This window comes from Styela clava, chromosome 8, assembly GCF_964204865.1.
Source record: "Styela clava chromosome 8, kaStyClav1.hap1.2, whole genome shotgun sequence".
Classification (NCBI taxonomy): Eukaryota; Metazoa; Chordata; class Ascidiacea; order Stolidobranchia; family Styelidae; genus Styela; species Styela clava.
The window spans coordinates 21,062,029-21,079,996 of NC_135257.1; the positions used below are offsets into that span (position 1 = coordinate 21,062,029).

The 17,968-nt window shown below is 39.0% G+C and overlaps 34 non-coding genes across 34 annotated transcripts; 11 read left to right on the forward strand and 23 right to left on the reverse strand.

The window, feature by feature from the left end:
* Positions 1 to 3,603: 3,603 nt before the first annotated feature.
* On the reverse strand, positions 3,604 to 3,675 carry Trnaa-cgc (transfer RNA alanine (anticodon CGC)). Its single transcript has one exon. It is a non-coding gene; the product is annotated as a tRNA-Ala (tRNA).
* A 4-nt stretch (positions 3,676 to 3,679) lies between these two features.
* Positions 3,680 to 3,761, reverse strand: Trnas-gcu (transfer RNA serine (anticodon GCU)). Its single transcript has one exon. It is a non-coding gene; the product is annotated as a tRNA-Ser (tRNA).
* Positions 3,762 to 4,402: 641 nt separating this feature from the next.
* On the reverse strand, positions 4,403 to 4,474 carry Trnaa-ugc (transfer RNA alanine (anticodon UGC)). The gene has a single exon. It is a non-coding gene; the product is annotated as a tRNA-Ala (tRNA).
* A 4-nt stretch (positions 4,475 to 4,478) lies between these two features.
* Positions 4,479 to 4,560, reverse strand: Trnas-gcu (transfer RNA serine (anticodon GCU)). Its single transcript has one exon. It is a non-coding gene; the product is annotated as a tRNA-Ser (tRNA).
* Positions 4,561 to 5,200: 640 nt separating this feature from the next.
* Positions 5,201 to 5,272, reverse strand: Trnaa-cgc (transfer RNA alanine (anticodon CGC)). The gene has a single exon. It is a non-coding gene; the product is annotated as a tRNA-Ala (tRNA).
* A 4-nt stretch (positions 5,273 to 5,276) lies between these two features.
* Positions 5,277 to 5,358, reverse strand: Trnas-gcu (transfer RNA serine (anticodon GCU)). Its single transcript has one exon. It is a non-coding gene; the product is annotated as a tRNA-Ser (tRNA).
* Positions 5,359 to 5,555: 197 nt separating this feature from the next.
* On the forward strand, positions 5,556 to 5,637 carry Trnas-cga (transfer RNA serine (anticodon CGA)). Its single transcript has one exon. It is a non-coding gene; the product is annotated as a tRNA-Ser (tRNA).
* Positions 5,638 to 6,442: 805 nt separating this feature from the next.
* On the reverse strand, positions 6,443 to 6,514 carry Trnaa-cgc (transfer RNA alanine (anticodon CGC)). The gene has a single exon. It is a non-coding gene; the product is annotated as a tRNA-Ala (tRNA).
* Positions 6,515 to 6,518: 4 nt separating this feature from the next.
* Trnas-gcu (transfer RNA serine (anticodon GCU)) lies at positions 6,519 to 6,600 on the reverse strand. Its single transcript has one exon. It is a non-coding gene; the product is annotated as a tRNA-Ser (tRNA).
* Positions 6,601 to 6,802: 202 nt separating this feature from the next.
* On the forward strand, positions 6,803 to 6,884 carry Trnas-cga (transfer RNA serine (anticodon CGA)). The gene has a single exon. It is a non-coding gene; the product is annotated as a tRNA-Ser (tRNA).
* Positions 6,885 to 7,751: 867 nt separating this feature from the next.
* Positions 7,752 to 7,833, forward strand: Trnas-cga (transfer RNA serine (anticodon CGA)). Its single transcript has one exon. It is a non-coding gene; the product is annotated as a tRNA-Ser (tRNA).
* An 814-nt stretch (positions 7,834 to 8,647) lies between these two features.
* On the reverse strand, positions 8,648 to 8,719 carry Trnaa-ugc (transfer RNA alanine (anticodon UGC)). The gene has a single exon. It is a non-coding gene; the product is annotated as a tRNA-Ala (tRNA).
* A 4-nt stretch (positions 8,720 to 8,723) lies between these two features.
* Positions 8,724 to 8,805, reverse strand: Trnas-gcu (transfer RNA serine (anticodon GCU)). Its single transcript has one exon. It is a non-coding gene; the product is annotated as a tRNA-Ser (tRNA).
* A 202-nt stretch (positions 8,806 to 9,007) lies between these two features.
* Trnas-cga (transfer RNA serine (anticodon CGA)) lies at positions 9,008 to 9,089 on the forward strand. Its single transcript has one exon. It is a non-coding gene; the product is annotated as a tRNA-Ser (tRNA).
* Positions 9,090 to 9,894: 805 nt separating this feature from the next.
* On the reverse strand, positions 9,895 to 9,966 carry Trnaa-cgc (transfer RNA alanine (anticodon CGC)). Its single transcript has one exon. It is a non-coding gene; the product is annotated as a tRNA-Ala (tRNA).
* Positions 9,967 to 9,970: 4 nt separating this feature from the next.
* Trnas-gcu (transfer RNA serine (anticodon GCU)) lies at positions 9,971 to 10,052 on the reverse strand. The gene has a single exon. It is a non-coding gene; the product is annotated as a tRNA-Ser (tRNA).
* A 202-nt stretch (positions 10,053 to 10,254) lies between these two features.
* On the forward strand, positions 10,255 to 10,336 carry Trnas-cga (transfer RNA serine (anticodon CGA)). Its single transcript has one exon. It is a non-coding gene; the product is annotated as a tRNA-Ser (tRNA).
* Positions 10,337 to 10,367: 31 nt separating this feature from the next.
* Trnas-cga (transfer RNA serine (anticodon CGA)) lies at positions 10,368 to 10,449 on the forward strand. Its single transcript has one exon. It is a non-coding gene; the product is annotated as a tRNA-Ser (tRNA).
* An 806-nt stretch (positions 10,450 to 11,255) lies between these two features.
* Trnaa-cgc (transfer RNA alanine (anticodon CGC)) lies at positions 11,256 to 11,327 on the reverse strand. Its single transcript has one exon. It is a non-coding gene; the product is annotated as a tRNA-Ala (tRNA).
* A 4-nt stretch (positions 11,328 to 11,331) lies between these two features.
* Trnas-gcu (transfer RNA serine (anticodon GCU)) lies at positions 11,332 to 11,413 on the reverse strand. Its single transcript has one exon. It is a non-coding gene; the product is annotated as a tRNA-Ser (tRNA).
* A 640-nt stretch (positions 11,414 to 12,053) lies between these two features.
* On the reverse strand, positions 12,054 to 12,125 carry Trnaa-cgc (transfer RNA alanine (anticodon CGC)). Its single transcript has one exon. It is a non-coding gene; the product is annotated as a tRNA-Ala (tRNA).
* Positions 12,126 to 12,129: 4 nt separating this feature from the next.
* On the reverse strand, positions 12,130 to 12,211 carry Trnas-gcu (transfer RNA serine (anticodon GCU)). The gene has a single exon. It is a non-coding gene; the product is annotated as a tRNA-Ser (tRNA).
* A 197-nt stretch (positions 12,212 to 12,408) lies between these two features.
* Positions 12,409 to 12,490, forward strand: Trnas-cga (transfer RNA serine (anticodon CGA)). The gene has a single exon. It is a non-coding gene; the product is annotated as a tRNA-Ser (tRNA).
* Positions 12,491 to 13,295: 805 nt separating this feature from the next.
* Positions 13,296 to 13,367, reverse strand: Trnaa-cgc (transfer RNA alanine (anticodon CGC)). The gene has a single exon. It is a non-coding gene; the product is annotated as a tRNA-Ala (tRNA).
* Positions 13,368 to 13,371: 4 nt separating this feature from the next.
* Trnas-gcu (transfer RNA serine (anticodon GCU)) lies at positions 13,372 to 13,453 on the reverse strand. The gene has a single exon. It is a non-coding gene; the product is annotated as a tRNA-Ser (tRNA).
* Positions 13,454 to 13,655: 202 nt separating this feature from the next.
* On the forward strand, positions 13,656 to 13,737 carry Trnas-cga (transfer RNA serine (anticodon CGA)). The gene has a single exon. It is a non-coding gene; the product is annotated as a tRNA-Ser (tRNA).
* Positions 13,738 to 14,603: 866 nt separating this feature from the next.
* On the forward strand, positions 14,604 to 14,685 carry Trnas-cga (transfer RNA serine (anticodon CGA)). Its single transcript has one exon. It is a non-coding gene; the product is annotated as a tRNA-Ser (tRNA).
* An 814-nt stretch (positions 14,686 to 15,499) lies between these two features.
* On the reverse strand, positions 15,500 to 15,571 carry Trnaa-ugc (transfer RNA alanine (anticodon UGC)). Its single transcript has one exon. It is a non-coding gene; the product is annotated as a tRNA-Ala (tRNA).
* Positions 15,572 to 15,575: 4 nt separating this feature from the next.
* On the reverse strand, positions 15,576 to 15,657 carry Trnas-gcu (transfer RNA serine (anticodon GCU)). The gene has a single exon. It is a non-coding gene; the product is annotated as a tRNA-Ser (tRNA).
* Positions 15,658 to 15,854: 197 nt separating this feature from the next.
* Trnas-cga (transfer RNA serine (anticodon CGA)) lies at positions 15,855 to 15,936 on the forward strand. The gene has a single exon. It is a non-coding gene; the product is annotated as a tRNA-Ser (tRNA).
* Positions 15,937 to 16,741: 805 nt separating this feature from the next.
* Positions 16,742 to 16,813, reverse strand: Trnaa-cgc (transfer RNA alanine (anticodon CGC)). Its single transcript has one exon. It is a non-coding gene; the product is annotated as a tRNA-Ala (tRNA).
* Positions 16,814 to 16,817: 4 nt separating this feature from the next.
* Positions 16,818 to 16,899, reverse strand: Trnas-gcu (transfer RNA serine (anticodon GCU)). The gene has a single exon. It is a non-coding gene; the product is annotated as a tRNA-Ser (tRNA).
* A 202-nt stretch (positions 16,900 to 17,101) lies between these two features.
* Trnas-cga (transfer RNA serine (anticodon CGA)) lies at positions 17,102 to 17,183 on the forward strand. The gene has a single exon. It is a non-coding gene; the product is annotated as a tRNA-Ser (tRNA).
* A 559-nt stretch (positions 17,184 to 17,742) lies between these two features.
* Trnas-gcu (transfer RNA serine (anticodon GCU)) lies at positions 17,743 to 17,824 on the reverse strand. The gene has a single exon. It is a non-coding gene; the product is annotated as a tRNA-Ser (tRNA).
* Between the last annotated feature and the right edge of the window lie 144 nt (positions 17,825 to 17,968).

Consider the following 17,968-nt stretch of genomic DNA (forward strand, 5'->3'; position numbering starts at 1 on the left):
GGCAACTTACTATTTTGGTTTCGAAGGTAAATATCCATGCATATTTTTACAGAAATTCAAATATAGTACTCTGTGATATCTGATTCAAATAATAATTTTTAAAACCGGTTTGCTATCATCTTTTTCCTACATCCAAGCCATGAATATATAGTTTTCGTTATATTTGTCACAGACAAATGAGCATATAAACTGATTTAACAAGTGTATCTGAATGATAATATTATATTTTTAAGCATGTGTTATACATAGCATAGGGCCCGACATTAAACAAACAGTTTACGAGAGTATAAACTGCTTTCAACTACAAAATGATAATTAGCGAATGGAGTGTGGGTGTTGCGTCATGTGGGCGTTTTTTTTTAGTATTTTTTGTTTTAGATATAGCACAGACCAAACCACTGTTTGATCACTTGTTGCTGCCAGTCGCCGTAAATGGACTCGCTACATATCAGTTGCCTGTCGACTTTTAAACTTTTTAGTGAGTAGACTTGGAATCTGGGTGAGATTAGTGTCGTGCAGATTAGGCTCCTATTGAATATGATGTGTGTGTGCGACAACGTAAATGTTTCACAGTTTTTACTGCTGAGTGGACACATATATTATCATTTATTTTTACAAAGGTACAAGGTTTTCAGAACAAAACAAAAAACTTCTCATAGCGCACAAAATAATCTCCAAAAATGTTATCTCGATTTAATCCAGGCAGTTGGGGTTAGTGTGTTTTATACAATAAGAGATTGGTAGTCGAATTTTTCATTTCAACGAAATCATCAAGTTTAGCTACTGCGGTATTTTGGCATTTTTATTATTTTGATTTCTAGATGTAGCACGGGGAAATAGCGTTAAGTTAAATGCGAAACAATCGTAGTAAACGCTATTTGCTTTTTAATAACATGAATGTTAAACACAGTGAAAAGAATGGAACAACCAGTATTTGTCACTGCGGGAGAGAATTTGTTCCAAAACTAATCATTTTTAACTTTTGCAAAGATTACCATTCCCAATTAAAAGTTCGGCCATGGTGTTTGTCTTGTTATTTTTTTATTACGATGCCTATTCACTCCATTCGCTCCGAGCACGGCCCCGTATAATCAGTCAGTGATATCTGATGATGTGTTCTCAAATGCAGTATTATATTGGGTGAATCCGACTTGGTCATTGCATAATACCTTTTTGCTGATTTATGTGATAAATATGGCACAGGTTAATAGAGTGCAACGCTAATAATCAAAATTCTATCTAATTAAAGACCCTATATAATAAACTTTGGTCACTTTTTATAATAGTGCATTAGTTTAAATTTCCGCTGCACTCATTTGCCCGGTGTTTCATTTATAAATCTAGAATCATGAAAATAACTGAAATGCGCAACAATCAAACGTAGTTTAACCTTTATAATAGTGCATTTGTGGGCAATTTTCATTATGGACTCATTATGGTTTTGTTGCACAACCTGTGCCATTTTTAAAATATAGAATAGTGAAAACAATTGTATTACGTAACAAACAGACCTAATTCACTTTTTATAATAGTTAAATAAATATTTGTCGCGCTGTTTTGCCTGTTGTTACATTTATAAATCTACAATCGTAAAAACAATTCAGGCCGCTTCTCTATGGCAATTTTGCATGGGTATTTTTAAAATAATTTTTTCCGTCAACCATTAAGCCCTAAAGATTCACTAATGGGTTCTTATAAGCGTGTGCTATAGTTCTATTCAGCGATATATCTTTAAAACACACTCCTCTAATAATATTTTTTCTATGCGACAAAATTTAGAAAATTTCCAATAAAAAACCTTGGTCTGGAGAGATTTTGCGTCTAGTAGAGGGTTAATAATTATTTATAATTAATTAATTTTTATTTCACCGTTTTTTTGAAGTTTTTTCCAAGAGAACAATACCAAAACCTCTGTTATAGCCAGAATGGTTACTCTGAAATTCACAATTGTATTTACAGAATTTCCAAGTTCAAGACCCAAATTGGCAATTTTGATGACGTCACAGCCTTAATTATTACTGCACAGAGCCCCCACCAATGCATAAAATGTCACTTTTTTCTACGGAAATGTGCGCAGACAGATGTAAACCATCTAATAAGCTCTGTTACGCGTGAAAATTACCATTAATTTTACATTTTTGTCACGTTTAAAAAATCCCCATACCTATGCCAAGTATGGTGCAGTCGAAATCATATTTTCCAAAACATCACAGCGCCAGGGATGGTATGTATTACTGAAATTACTTGCTAAACCAATACTAAGTAATTAATAAGGAGTCAGTGCTATTCATTTCCTGTCTGAGTCATGTCAGCATTTCACACTTCTGACTAGCGATTTTGAAAACGACGGTATTTATACGATTTGCACTCTGCGTCACAGCTGGATGGTTTTTCTTTTCTCTCTTATCGTGGCAACACGAGAATAAATAGCTAAGACCGATATTAACTCGTTTAGTACAAGATTTTGACAGAAGATGATACCTTCTAAAATATGGGTGCCCGAGCTGGAAAAGGGATTAACCACTCGGCCACCTCGTCACGTGTGCATCAGATATACAGTATACGGATAGTAGCAGTTATTGTGTTTTTACTGTCTCGTGGGCATGTAATCAAAGTTTGAATAGTAACCGACGTGAGCTGAGAAAATTGAACTTTTTTGCTGCTTCGCCAGATCCTGAGATGTCTATTTGTTGGTGATTTCAATTTGATTTGAATTCCGTTTCTGGTCACCGTTGCCGTGGCCGAGTGGTTAAGTCGACAGACTTGAAATCTGTTGGGCATTGCCCGCGCAGGTTCGAATCCTGCCGAATTCGTTCAGCAGGATTAAAACATCGAGAAAAGATTAGATAAAACTTGCCCAAACGATTATCAGATATTTTTATTAGAGCTGCCTGGTTTTGGAATTATTATACCGTTTTGTTTTTGAAGGCACATTGATGGCTTGGAACGGATTGAGACCAATTACGCCTAGCTCAAACGAATACATTAAATAGCCCAATCTTGTATTCGTTACAAAGTACGAGATTAACTAGATAATTGTTGTTTATTGTTTACAAAACACTTAATCCATTTCTCATCCCAATCAATGGTCTGCTGTAACGCTCATTCACAATACGTGGCAGCATGCGAACGCTTTATATAGCTGAGATCTCGAATCATTGTCTTGCCTATAACGGTGAATATCGACCTTTGTCTATAATGCAAGTGGCACTTTATGCCTGAAACGCCATCAATCGATAATTACTTATGACTTAGCCTCGCTAAACAGATGAATAAAATTCCTTATACACTATACGGATAGTAGCAATTACTGTGTTTTCACTGAGCTATAATGATTTCAAATCAAACATAAGAGAATAAGTTATCGGATAGGCATTCTAGCACCACAACGAGGATGGGATTCGAACCAACACGTACAGAGCACAATGGATTAGCGAACTTTTATCAGATTAGTGAACTTTTTGGTTCATTCGCCAGGTGCTGAAATGTCTAATTGTTGGTAATAACAATCTGATTTGAATTTCAATTACTTCAGAGCTTTCTCTTGACATATTTCAGCAATGCTAACATGATTTCATTTCAAAAAAATTATCAATTCTGAAATGGAGATGCCGGGGATTGAACCCGGTGACTCACACATGCGAAGCGTGCGCTCTACCACTGAGCTACATCCCCAGGACGACGAGGATGGGATTCGAACCCACGCGTGCAGAGCACAATGGATTAGCAGCCCATCGCCTTAACCACTCGGCCACCTCGTCACATGTGCATCAGATTAGGTTTTGATGATTTGAATCTTGACCTAATTTCGATGATTACAAGATTAGCTAGATAATTGTTGTTTATTGTTCACAAAACACTTAATCCATTTCTCATCCCAATCAATGGTATGCTGTAACGCTCATTCACAATACGTGTCAGCATGCGAACGCTTTATATAGCTGGGATCTCGAATCATTGTCTTGCCTATAGCGGTGAATATCGACCTTTGTCTATAATGTAACTGGCAGTTTATGACTGAAACGCAGTCAATAGATAAATCCTTATGACTTAGCCTCGCTAAACGAAAGAATAAAATTCCTTATACACTATACGGATAGTAGCAATTACTGTGTTTTTACTGAGCTATAATGATTTCAAATCAAAGATAAGAGAATAAGTAATCGAATAGGCATTCTAGCACCACGACGAGGATGTGATTCGAACTCACGTGTGCAGAGCACAATGAATTAGCAAACTTTTATCTAATTAGTGAACTTTTTGGTTTCTTCGTCAGATCCTGAAATGTCTAATTGTTGGTAATTACAATCTGATTTGAATTTCAATTAATTCGGAGTTATCTCTCGACATATTTCAGGAATGCTAACACGATTTTATTTCGGAAAAATTATAAATTCTCAAATGGAGATGCCGGGGATTGAACCCGGGGCCTCACACATGCAAAGCGTGCGCTCTACCACTGAGCTACATCCCCAGGACGACGAGGATGGGATTCGAACCCACGCGTGCAGAGCACAATGAATTAGCAGTCCATCGCCTTAACCACTCGGCCACCTCGTCACATGTGCACCAGATTAGGTTTTGATGATTTGAATCTTGACCTAATTTCGATGATTACGAGATGAGCTAGATAATTGTTGTTTATTGTTCACAAAACACTCAATCCATTTCTCATCCCAATCAATGGTCTGCTGTAACGCTCATTCACAATACGTGCCAGCATGCGAACGCTTTATATAGCTGAGATCTAGAATCTTGTCTTACCTATAACGGTGAATATCGACCTTTGTCTATAATGTAAGTCGCAGTTTATGACTGAAACGCAGTCAATCGATAAATCCTTATGGCTTAGCCTCGCTAAACGAAAGAATAAAATTTCTTATACACTATACGGATAGTAGCAATTACTGTGTTTTTACTGAGCTATAATGATTTCAAATCAAAGATAAGAGAATAAGTTATCGAATAGGCATTCTAGCACCACGACGAGGATGTGATTCGAACTCACGTGTGCAGAGCACAATGAATTACCAAACTTTTATCTGATTAGTGAACTTTTTGGATCCTTCGTCAAATCCTAAAATGTCTAATTGTTGGTAATTACAATCTGATTTGAATTTCAATTACTTCAGAGTTTTCTCTCGACATATTTCAGCAATGCTTACACGATTTTATTTCGAAAAAATTATTAATTCTCAAATGGAGATGCCGGGTATTGAACCCGGGGCCTCACACATGCGAAGCGTGCGCTCTACCACTGAGCTACATCCCCAGGACGACGAGGATGGGATTCGAACCCACGCGTGCAGAGCACAATGGATTAGCGGTCCATCGCCTTAACCACTCGGCCACCTCGTCACACGTGCACCAGATTAGGTGTTGATGGTTTGAATCTTGACCTAATTTCGATTATACCGAAATCATCTCGTGGAATGTAATCAAAGTTTGAATAGTAACCGACGTGAGAAAATTGAACTTTTTTGCTGCTTCGCCAGATCCTGAGATGTCTAATTGTTGGTGATTTCAATTTGATTTGAATTCAGTCTCCGGTCACCGTTGTCGTGGCCGAGTGGTTAAGGCGACAGACTCGAAATCTGTTGGGCGTTGCCCGCGCAGGTTCGAATCCTGCCGACAACGTTATTTGAGATTTAATTTAGCAGGATTAACAACATCGAGCAAAGATTAGATGAAACTTGCCCAAAGGATTATCAGATATTTTTATTGGAGCTGCCTGGTTTTGGAATTATATTACCGTTTTGTTTTTGAAGAATTATTGATGGCTTGGGACGGATTGATACCTATTGCGCCTAGCCCAAACGAATACATTAAATAGCCCAATCTTGTATTCGTTACTGATTACGAGATTAGCTAGATAATTGTTGTTTATTGTTTACAAAACACTTAATCCTTTCTCATCCCAATCAATGGTCTGCTGTAACGCTCATTCACAATACGTGGCAGCATGCGAACGCTTTATATAGCTGAGATCTCGAATCATTGTCTTGCCTATAACGGTGAATATCGACCTTTGTCTATAATGTAAGTCGCAGTTTATGACTGAAACGCAGTCAATCGATAAATACTTATGACTTAGCCTCGCTAAACGAAAAAATAAAATTTCATATACACTGTACGGATAGTAGCAATTACTGTGTTTTTACTGAGCTATAATGATTTCAAATCAAAGATAAGAGAATAAGTTATCGAATAGGCATTCTAGCACCACGACGAGGATGTGATTCGAACTCACGTGTGCAGAGCACAATGAATTACCAAACTTCTATCTGATTAGTGAACTTTTTGGTTCCTTTGTCAGATCCTAAAATGTCTAATTGTTGGTAATTACAATCTGATTTGAATTTCAATTACTTCAGAGTTTTCTCTCGACATATTTCAGCAATGCTAACAAGATTTTATTTTGAAAAAATTATTAATTCTCAAATGGAGATGCCGGGGAATGAACCCGGGGCTTCACACATGCGAAGCGTGCGCTCTACCACTGAGCTACATCCCCAGGACGACGAGGATGGGATTCGAACCCACGCGTGCAGAGCACAATGGATTAGCAGTCCATCGCCCTAACCACTCGGCCACCTCGTCACATGTGCACCAGATTAGGTGTTGATGATTTGAATCTTGACCTAATTTCGATTATACCGAAATCATCTCGTGGAATGTAATCAAAGTTTGAATAGTAACCGACGTGAGCAGAGAAAATTGAACTTTTTTGCTGCTTCGTCAGATCCTGAGATGTCTAATTGTTGGTGATTTCAATTTGATTTGAATTCAGTCTCCGGTCACCGTTGTCGTGGCCGAGTGGTCAAGTCGACAGACTCGAAATCTGTTGGGCGTTGCCCGCGCAGGTTCGAATCCTGCCGACAACGTTATTTGAGATTTCATTTAGCATCATTACAACATTGAGCAAAGATTAGATAAAAATTGCCCAAACGATTATCGGATATTTTTATTGAAGCTGCCTGATTTTGGAAATATCATACCGTTTTGTTTTTGAAGACTTATTGATGGCTTGAGACGGATTGATACCTATTGCGCCTAGCTCAAACGAATACATTAAATAGCCCAATCTTGTATTCGTTACTGATTACGAGATTAGTTAGATAATTGTTGTTTATTGTTTACAAAACACTTAATCCATTTCTCATCCCAATCAATGGTCTGCTGTAACGCTCATTCACAATACGTGGCAGCATGCGAACGCTTTATATAGCTGAGATCTCGAATCATTGTCTTGCCTATAACGGTGAATATCGACCTTTGTCTATAATGTAAGTGGCACTTTATGACTGAAACGCAGTCATAAATACTTATGACTTAGCCTCGCTAAACGAAAGAATAAAATTTCTTATACACTATACGGATAGTAGCAATTACTGTGTTTTTACTGAGCTATAATGATTTCAAATCAAAGATAAGAGAATGAGTTATCGAATAGGCATTCTAGCACCACGACGAGGACGTGATGCGAACTCACGTGTGCAGAGCACAATTGATTAGCAGTCCATTGCCTTAACCACTCGGCCACCTCGTCACATGTGCACCAGATTAGGTGTTGATGGTTTGAATCTTGACCTAATTTCGATTATTCCGAAATCATCTCGTGGAATGTAATCAAAGTTTGAATAGTAACCGACGTGAGCAGAGAAAATTGAACTTTTTTGCTGCTTCGCCAGATCCTGAGATGTCTAATTGTTGGTGATTTCAATTTGATTTGAATTCAGTCTCCGGTCACCGTTGTCGTGGCCGAGTGGTTAAGGCGACAGACTCGAAGTCTGTTGGGCGTTGCCTGCGCAGGTTCGAATCCTGCCGACAACGTTATTTGAGATTTCATTTAGCAGGATTAACAACATCGAGCAAAGATTAGATGGAACTTGCCCAAACGATTATCAGATATTTTTATTGGAGCTGCCTGGTTTTGGAATTATATTACCGTTTTGTTTTTGAAGAATTATTGATGGCTTGGGACGGATTGATACCTATTGCGCCTAGCTCAAACGAATACATTAAATAGCCCAATCTTGTATTCGTTACCGATTACGAGATTAGCTAGATAATTGTTGTTTGTCGTTTACAAAAAACATAATTCATTTCTCATCCCAATCAATGGTCTGCTGTAACGCTCATTCACAATACGTGGCAGCATGCGAACGCTTTATATAGCTGAGATCTCGAATCATTATCTTGCCTATAACGGTGGATATCGACCTTTGTCTATAATGTAAGTGGCACTTTATGACTTTATGACTGAAACGCTGTCAATCGATAAAGCCTTATGACTTAGCCTCGCTAAACGAAAAAATAAAATTTCATATACACTGTACGGACAGTAGCAATTACTGTTTTATTACTGAGCTATAATGATTTCAAATCAAAGATAAGAGAATAAGTTATCGGATAGGCATTCTAGCACCACGACGAGAATGGGATTTGAACCCACGTGTGCAGAGCACAATGAATTAGCGAACTTTTATCAGATTAGTTAACTTTTTGGTTCCTTCGTCAGATCCTAAAATGTCTAATTGTTGGTAATTACAATCTGATTTGAATTTCAATTACTTCAGAGTTTTCTCTCGACATATTTCAGCAATGCTAACACGATTTTATTTCGAAAAAATTATCAACTCTCAAATGGAGATGCCGGGGATTGAACCCGGGGCCTCACACATGCAAAGCGTGCGCTCTACCACTGAGCTACATCCCCAGGACGACGAGGATGGGATTCGAACCCACGCGTGCAGAGCACAATGGATTAGCAGTCCATCGCCTTAACCACTCGGCCACCTCGTCACATGTGCACCAAATTAGGTGTTGATGGTTTGAATCTTGACCTAATTTCGATTATACCGAAATCATCTCGTGGAATGTAATCAAAGTTTGAATAGTAACCGACGTGAGCAGAGAAAATTGAACTTTTTTGCTGCTTCGCCAGATCCTGAGATTTCTAATTGTTGGTGATTTCAATTTGATTTGAATTCAGTCTCCGGTCACCGTTGTCGTGGCCGAGTGGTTAAGGCGACAGACTCGAAATCTGTTGGGCGTTGCCCGCGCAGGTTCGAATCCTGCCGACAACGTTATTTGAGATTTCATTTAGCAGGATTAACAACATCGAGCAAAGATTAGATGAAACTTGCCCAAAGGATTATCAGATATTTTTATTGGAGCTGCCTGGTTTTGGAATTATATTACCGTTTTGTTTTTGAAGAATTATTGATGGCTTGGGACGGATTGATACCTATTGCGCCTAGCCCAAACGAATACATTAAATAGCCCAATCTTGTATTCGTTACTGATTACGAGATTAGCTAGATAATTGTTGTTTATTGTTTACAAAACACTTAATCCTTTCCCATCCCAATCAATGGTCTGCTGTAACGCTCATTCACAATACGTGGCAGCATGCGAACGCTTTATATAGCTGAGATCTCGAATCATTGTCTTGCCTATAACGGTGAATATCGACCTTTGTCTATAATGTAAGTCGCAGTTTATGACTGAAACGCAGTCAATCGATAAATACTTATGACTTAGCCTCGCTAAACGAAAAAATAAAATTTCATATACACTGTACGGATAGTAGCAATTACTGTGTTTTTACTGAGCTATAATGATTTCAAATCAAAGATAAGAGAATAAGTTATCGAATAGGCATTCTAGCACCACGACGAGGATGTGATTCGAACTCACGTGTGCAGAGCACAATGAATTACCAAACTTCTATCTGATTAGTGAACTTTTTGGTTCCTTTGTCAGATCCTAAAATGTCTAATTGTTGGTAATTACAATCTGATTTGAATTTCAATTACTTCAGAGTTTTCTCTCGACATATTTCAGCAATGCTAACAAGATTTTATTTTGAAAAAATTATTAATTCTCAAATGGAGATGCCAGGGAATGAACCCGGGGCTTCACACATGCGAAGCGTGCGCTCTACCACTGAGCTACATCCCCAGGACGACGAGGATGGGATTCGAACCCACGCGTGCAGAGCACAATGGATTAGCAGTCCATCGCCCTAACCACTCGGCCACCTCGTCACATGTGCACCAGATTAGGTGTTGATGATTTGAATCTTGACCTAATTTCGATTATACCGAAATCATCTCGTGGAATGTAATCAAAGTTTGAATAGTAACCGACGTGAGCAGAGAAAATTGAACTTTTTTGCTGCTTCGTCAGATCCTGAGTTGTCTAATTGTTGGTGATTTCAATTTGATTTGAATTCAGTCTCCGGTCACCGTTGTCGTGGCCGAGTGGTCAAGTCGACAGACTCGAAATCTGTTGGGCGTTGCCCGCGCAGGTTCGAATCCTGCCGACAACGTTATTTGAGATTTCATCCGTCTCCGGTCATCGTTGTCGTGGCCGAGTGGTTAAGGCGACAGACTCGAAATCTGTTGGGCGTTGCCCGCGCAGGTTCGAATCCTGCCGACAACGTTTTTTGAGATTTCAATTAGCAGGATTAACAACATCGAGCAAAGATTAGATGAAACTTGCCGAAACGATTATCATATATTCTTATTGGAGCTGCCTGGTTTTGGAATTATTATAATGTTTTGTTTTTGGAGGAACATTGATGGCTTGGAACGGATTGAGACCAATTGCGCCTAGCTCAAATAAATACATGAATTAGCCCAATCTTGTATTCGTTACTGATTACAAGATTAGCTAGATAACTGTTGTATGTCGTTTACAAAACACTTAATCCATTTCTCATCCCAATCAATGGTCTGCTGTAACGCTCATTCACAATACGTGGCAGCATGCGAACGCTTTATATAGCTGAGATCTCGAATCATTGTCTTGCCTATAACGGTGAATATCGACCTTTGTCTATAATGCAAGTGGCACTTTATGCCTGAAACGCCATCAATCGATAATTACTTATGACTTAGCCTCGCTAAACAGATGAATAAAATTCCTTATACACTATACGGATAGTAGCAATTACTGTGTTTTTACTGAGCTATAATGATTTCAAATCAAACATAAGAGAATAAGTTATCGGATAGGCATTCTAGCACCACGACGAGGATGGGATTCGAACCAACACGTACAGAGCACAATGGAATAGCGAACTTTTATCAGATTAGTGAACTTTTTGGTTCATTCGCCAGGTGCTGAAATGTCTAATTGTTGGTAATAACAATCTGATTTGAATTTCAATTACTTCAGAGCTTTCTCTTGACATATTTCAGCAATGCTAACATGATTTCATTTCAAAAAAATTATCAATTCTGAAATAGAGATGCCGGGGATTGAACCCGGTGACTCACACATGCGAAGCGTGCGCTCTACCACTGAGCTACATCCCCAGGACGACGAGGATGGGATTCGAACCCACGCGTGCAGAGCACAATGGATTAGCAGTCCATCGCCTTAACCACTCGGCCACCTCGTCACATGTGCATCAGATTAGGTTTTGATGATTTGAATCTTGACCTAATTTCGATGATTACGAGATGAGCTAGATAATTGTTGTTTATTGTTCACAAAACACTCAATCCATTTCTCATCCCAATCAATGGTCTGCTGTAACGCTCATTCACAATACGTGCCAGCATGCGAACGCTTTATATAGCTGAGATCTAGAATCTTGTCTTACCTATAACGGTGAATATCGACCTTTGTCTATAATGTAAGTCGCAGTTTATGACTGAAACGCAGTCAATCGATAAATCCTTATGGCTTAGCCTCGCTAAACGAAAGAATAAAATTTCTTATACACTATACGGATAGTAGCAATTACTGTGTTTTTACTGAGCTATAATGATTTCAAATCAAAGATAAGAGAATAAGTTATCGAATAGGCATTCTAGCACCACGACGAGGATGTGATTCGAACTCACGTGTGCAGAGCACAATGAATTACCAAACTTTTATCTGATTAGTGAACTTTTTGGATCCTTCGTCAAATCCTAAAATGTCTAATTGTTGGTAATTACAATCTGATTTGAATTTCAATTACTTCAGAGTTTTCTCTCGACATATTTCAGCAATGCTTACACGATTTTATTTCGAAAAAATTATTAATTCTCAAATGGAGATGCCGGGTATTGAACCCGGGGCCTCACACATGCGAAGCGTGCGCTCTACCACTGAGCTACATCCCCAGGACGACGAGGATGGGATTCGAACCCACGCGTGCAGAGCACAATGGATTAGCGGTCCATCGCCTTAACCACTCGGCCACCTCGTCACACGTGCACCAGATTAGGTGTTGATGGTTTGAATCTTGACCTAATTTCGATTATACCGAAATCATCTCGTGGAATGTAATCAAAGTTTGAATAGTAACCGACGTGAGAAAATTGAACTTTTTTGCTGCTTCGCCAGATCCTGAGATGTCTAATTGTTGGTGATTTCAATTTGATTTGAATTCAGTCTCCGGTCACCGTTGTCGTGGCCGAGTGGTTAAGGCGACAGACTCGAAATCTGTTGGGCGTTGCCCGCGCAGGTTCGAATCCTGCCGACAACGTTATTTGAGATTTAATTTAGCAGGATTAACAACATCGAGCAAAGATTAGATGAAACTTGCCCAAAGGATTATCAGATATTTTTATTGGAGCTGCCTGGTTTTGGAATTATATTACCGTTTTGTTTTTGAAGAATTATTGATGGCTTGGGACGGATTGATACCTATTGCGCCTAGCCCAAACGAATACATTAAATAGACCAATCTTGTATTCGTTACTGATTACGAGATTAGCTAGATAATTGTTGTTTATTGTTTACAAAACACTTAATCCTTTCTCATCCCAATCAATGGTCTGCTGTAACGCTCATTCACAATACGTGGCAGCATGCGAACGCTTTATATAGCTGAGATCTCGAATCATTGTCTTGCCTATAACGGTGAATATCGACCTTTGTCTATAATGTAAGTCGCAGTTTATGACTGAAACGCAGTCAATCGATAAATACTTATGACTTAGCCTCGCTAAACGAAAAAATAAAATTTCATATACACTGTACGGATAGTAGCAATTACTGTGTTTTTACTGAGCTATAATGATTTCAAATCAAAGATAAGAGAATAAGTTATCGAATAGGCATTCTAGCACCACGACGAGGATGTGATTCGAACTCACGTGTGCAGAGCACAATGAATTACCAAACTTCTATCTGATTAGTGAACTTTTTGGTTCCTTTGTCAGATCCTGAAATGTCTAATTGTTGGTAATTACAATCTGATTTGAATTTCAATTACTTCAGAGTTTTCTCTCGACATATTTCAGCAATGCTAACAAGATTTTATTTTGAAAAAATTATTAATTCTCAAATGGAGATGCCGGGGAATGAACCCGGGGCTTCACACATGCGAAGCGTGCGCTCTACCACTGAGCTACATCCCCAGGACGACGAGGATGGGATTCGAACCCACGCGTGCAGAGCACAATGGATTAGCAGTCCATCGCCCTAACCACTCGGCCACCTCGTCACATGTGCACCAGATTAGGTGTTGATGATTTGAATCTTGACCTAATTTCGATTATACCGAAATCATCTCGTGGAATGTAATCAAAGTTTGAATAGTAACCGACGGGAGCAGAGAAAATTGAACTTTTTTGCTGCTTCGTCAGATCCTGAGATGTCTAATTGTTGGTGATTTCAATTTGATTTGAATTCAGTCTCCGGTCACCGTTGTCGTGGCCGAGTGGTCAAGTCGACAGACTCGAAATCTGTTGGGCGTTGCCCGCGCAGGTTCGAATCCTGCCGACAACGTTATTTGAGATTTCATTTAGCATCATTACAACATTGAGCAAAGATTAGATAAAAATTGCCCAAACGATTATCGGATATTTTTATTGAAGCTGCCTGATTTTGGAAATTTCATACCGTTTTGTTTTTGAAGACTTATTGATGGCTTGAGACGGATTGATACCTATTGCGCCTAGCTCAAACGAATACATAAATAGCCCAATCTTGTATTCGTTACTGATTACGAGATTAGTTAGATAATTGTTGTTTATTGTTTACAAAACACTTAATCCATTTCTCATCCCAATCAATGGTCTGCTGTAACGCTCATTCACAATACGTGGCAGCATGCGAACGCTTTATATAGCTGAGATCTCGAATCATTGTCTTGCCTATAACGGTGAATATCGACCTTTGTCTATAATGTAAGTGGCACTTTATGACTGAAACGCAGTCATAAATACTTATGACTTAGCCTCGCTAAACGAAAGAATAAAATTTCTTATACACTATACGGATAGTAGCAATTACTGTGTTTTTACTGAGCTATAATGATTTCAAATCAAAGATAAGAGAATGAGTTATCGAATAGGCATTCTAGCACCACGACGAGGACGTGATGCGAACTCACGTGTGCAGAGCACAATTGATTAGCAGTCCATTGCCTTAACCACTCGGCCACCTCGTCACATGTGCACCAGATTAGGTGTTGATGGTTTGAATCTTGACCTAATTTCGATTATTCCGAAATCATCTCGTGGAATGTAATCAAAGTTTGAATAGTAACCGACGTGAGCAGAGAAAATTGAACTTTTTTGCTGCTTCGCCAGATCCTGAGATGTCTAATTGTTGGTGATTTCAATTTGATTTGAATTCAGTCTCCGGTCACCGTTGTCGTGGCCGAGTGGTTAAGGCGACAGACTCGAAGTCTGTTGGGCGTTGCCTGCGCAGGTTCGAATCCTGCCGACAACGTTATTTGAGATTTCATTTAGCAGGATTAACAACATCGAGCAAAGATTAGATGGAACTTGCCCAAACGATTATCAGATATTTTTATTGGAGCTGCCTGGTTTTGGAATTATATTACCGTTTTGTTTTTGAAGAATTATTGATGGCTTGGGACGGATTGATACCTATTGCGCCTAGCTCAAACGAATACATTAAATAGCCCAATCTTGTATTCGTTACCGATTACGAGATTAGCTAGATAATTGTTGTTTGTCGTTTACAAAAAACATAATTCATTTCTCATCCCAATCAAAGGTCTGCTGTAACGCTCATTCACAATACGTGGCAGCATGCGAACGCTTTATATAGCTGAGATCTCGAATCATTATCTTGCCTATAACGGTGGATATCGACCTTTGTCTATAATGTAAGTGGCACTTTATGACTTTATGACTGAAACGCCGTCAATCGATAAAGCCTTATGACTTAGCCTCGCTAAACGAAAAAATAAAATTTCATATACACTGTACGGACAGTAGCAATTACTGTTTTATTACTGAGCTATAATGATTTCAAATCAAAGATAAGAGAATAAGTTATCGGATAGGCATTCTAGCACCACGACGAGAATGGGATTTGAACCCACGTGTGCAGAGCACAATGAATTAGCGAACTTTTATCAGATTAGTTAACTTTTTGGTTCCTTCGTCAGATCCTAAAATGTCTAATTGTTGGTAATTACAATCTGATTTGAATTTCAATTACTTCAGAGTTTTCTCTCGACATATTTCAGCAATGCTAACACGATTTTATTTCGAAAAAATTATCAACTCTCAAATGGAGATGCCGGGGATTGAACCCGGGGCCTCACACATGCAAAGCGTGCGCTCTACCACTGAGCTACATCCCCAGGACGACGAGGATGGGATTCGAACCCACGCGTGCAGAGCACAATGGATTAGCAGTCCATCGCCTTAACCACTCGGCCACCTCGTCACATGTGCACCAGATTAGGTGTTGATGGTTTGAATCTTGACCTAATTTCGATTATACCGAAATCATCTCGTGGAATGTAATCAAAGTTTGAATAGTAACCGACGTGAGAAAATTGAACTTTTTTGCTGCTTCGCCAGATCCTGAGATGTCTAATTGTTGGTGATTTCAATTTGATTTGAATTCAGTCTCCGGTCACCGTTGTCGTGGCCGAGTGGTTAAAGCGACAGACTCGAAATCTGTTGGGCGTTGCCCGCGCAGGTTCGAATCCTGCCGACAACGTTATTTGAGATTTAATTTAGCAGGATTAACAACATCGAGCAAAGATTAGATGAAACTTGCCCAAAGGATTATCAGATATTTTTATTGGAGCTGCCTGGTTTTGGAATTATATTACCGTTTTGTTTTTGAAGAATTATTGATGGCTTGGGACGGATTGATACCTATTGCGCCTAGCTCAAACGAATACATTAAATAGCCCAATCTTGTATTCGTTACTGATTACGAGATTAGCTAGATAATTGTTGTTTATTGTTTACAAAACACTTAATCCTTTCTCATCCCAATCAATGGTCTGCTGTAACGCTCATTCACAATACGTGGCAGCATGCGAACGCTTTATATAGCTGAGATCTCGAATCATTGTCTTGCCTATAACGGTGAATATCGACCTTTGTCTATAATGTAAGTCGCAGTTTATGACTGAAACGCAGTCAATCGATAAATACTTATGACTTAGCCTCGCTAAACGAAAAAATTAAATTTCATATACACTGTACGGATAGTAGCAATTACTGTGTTTTTACTAAGCTATAATGATTTCAAATCAAAGATAAGAGAATAAGTTATCGAATAGGCATTCTAGCACCACGACGAGGATGTGATTCGAACTCACGTGTGCAGAGCACAATGAATTAAAAAACTTCTATCTGATTAGTGAACTTTTTGGTTCCTTTGTCAGATCCTAAAATGTCTAATTGTTGGTAATTACAATCTGATTTGAATTTCAATTACTTCAGAGTTTTCTCTCGACATATTTCAGCAATGCTAACAAGATTTTATTTTGAAAAAATTATTAATTCTCAAATGGAGATGCCGGGGAATGAACCCGGGGCTTCACACATGCGAAGCGTGCGCTCTACCACTGAGCTACATCCCCAGGACGACGAGGATGGGATTCGAACCCACGCGTGCAGAGCACAATGGATTAGCAGTCCATCGCCTTAACCACTCGGCCACCTCGTCACATGTGCACCAGATTAGGTGTTGATGATTTGAATCTTGACCTAATTTCGATTATACCGAAATCATCTCGTGGAATGTAATCAAAGTTTGAATAGTAACCGACGTGAGCAGAGAAAATTGAACTTTTTTGCTGCTTCGTCAGATCCTGAGATGTCTAATTGTTGGTGATTTCAATTTGAATTGAATTCAGTCTCCGGTCACCGTTGTCGTGGCCGAGTGGTCAAGTCGACAGACTCGAAATCTGTTGGGCGTTGCCCGCGCAGGTTCGAATCCTGCCGACAACGTTATTTGAGATTTCATTTAGCATCATTACAACATTGAGCAAAGATTAGATAAAAATTGCCCAAACGATTATCGGATATTTTTATTGAAGCTGCCTGATTTTGGAAATATCATACCGTTTTGTTCTTGAAGACTTATTGATGGCTTGAGACGGATTGATACCTATTGCGCCTAGCTCAAACGAATACATTACTGATTACGAGATTAGTTAGATAATTGTTGTTTATTGTTTACAAAACACTTAATCCATTTCTCATCCCAATCAATGGTCTGCTGTAACGCTCATTCACAATACGTGGCAGCATGCGAACGCTTTATATAGCTGAGATCTCGAATCATTGTCTTGCCTATAACGGTGAATATCGACCTTTGTCTATAATGTAAGTGGCACTTTATGACTGAAACGCAGTCATAAATACTTATGACTTAGCCTCGCTAAACGAAAGAATAAAATTTCTTATACACTATACGGATAGTAGCAATTACTGTGTTTTTACTGAGCTATAATGATTTCAAATCAAAGATAAGAGAATGAGTTATCGAATAGGCATTCTAGCACCACGACGAGGACGTGATGCGAACTCACGTGTGCAGAGCACAATGGATTAGCAGTCCATCGCCTTAACCACTCGGCCACCTCGTCACATGTGCGCCAGATTAGGTGTTGATGGTTTGAATCTTGACCTTATTTCGATTATTCCGAAATCATCTCGTGGAATGTAATCAAAGTTTGAATAGTAACCGACGTGAGCAGAGAAAATTGAACTTTTTTGCTGCTTCGCCAGAT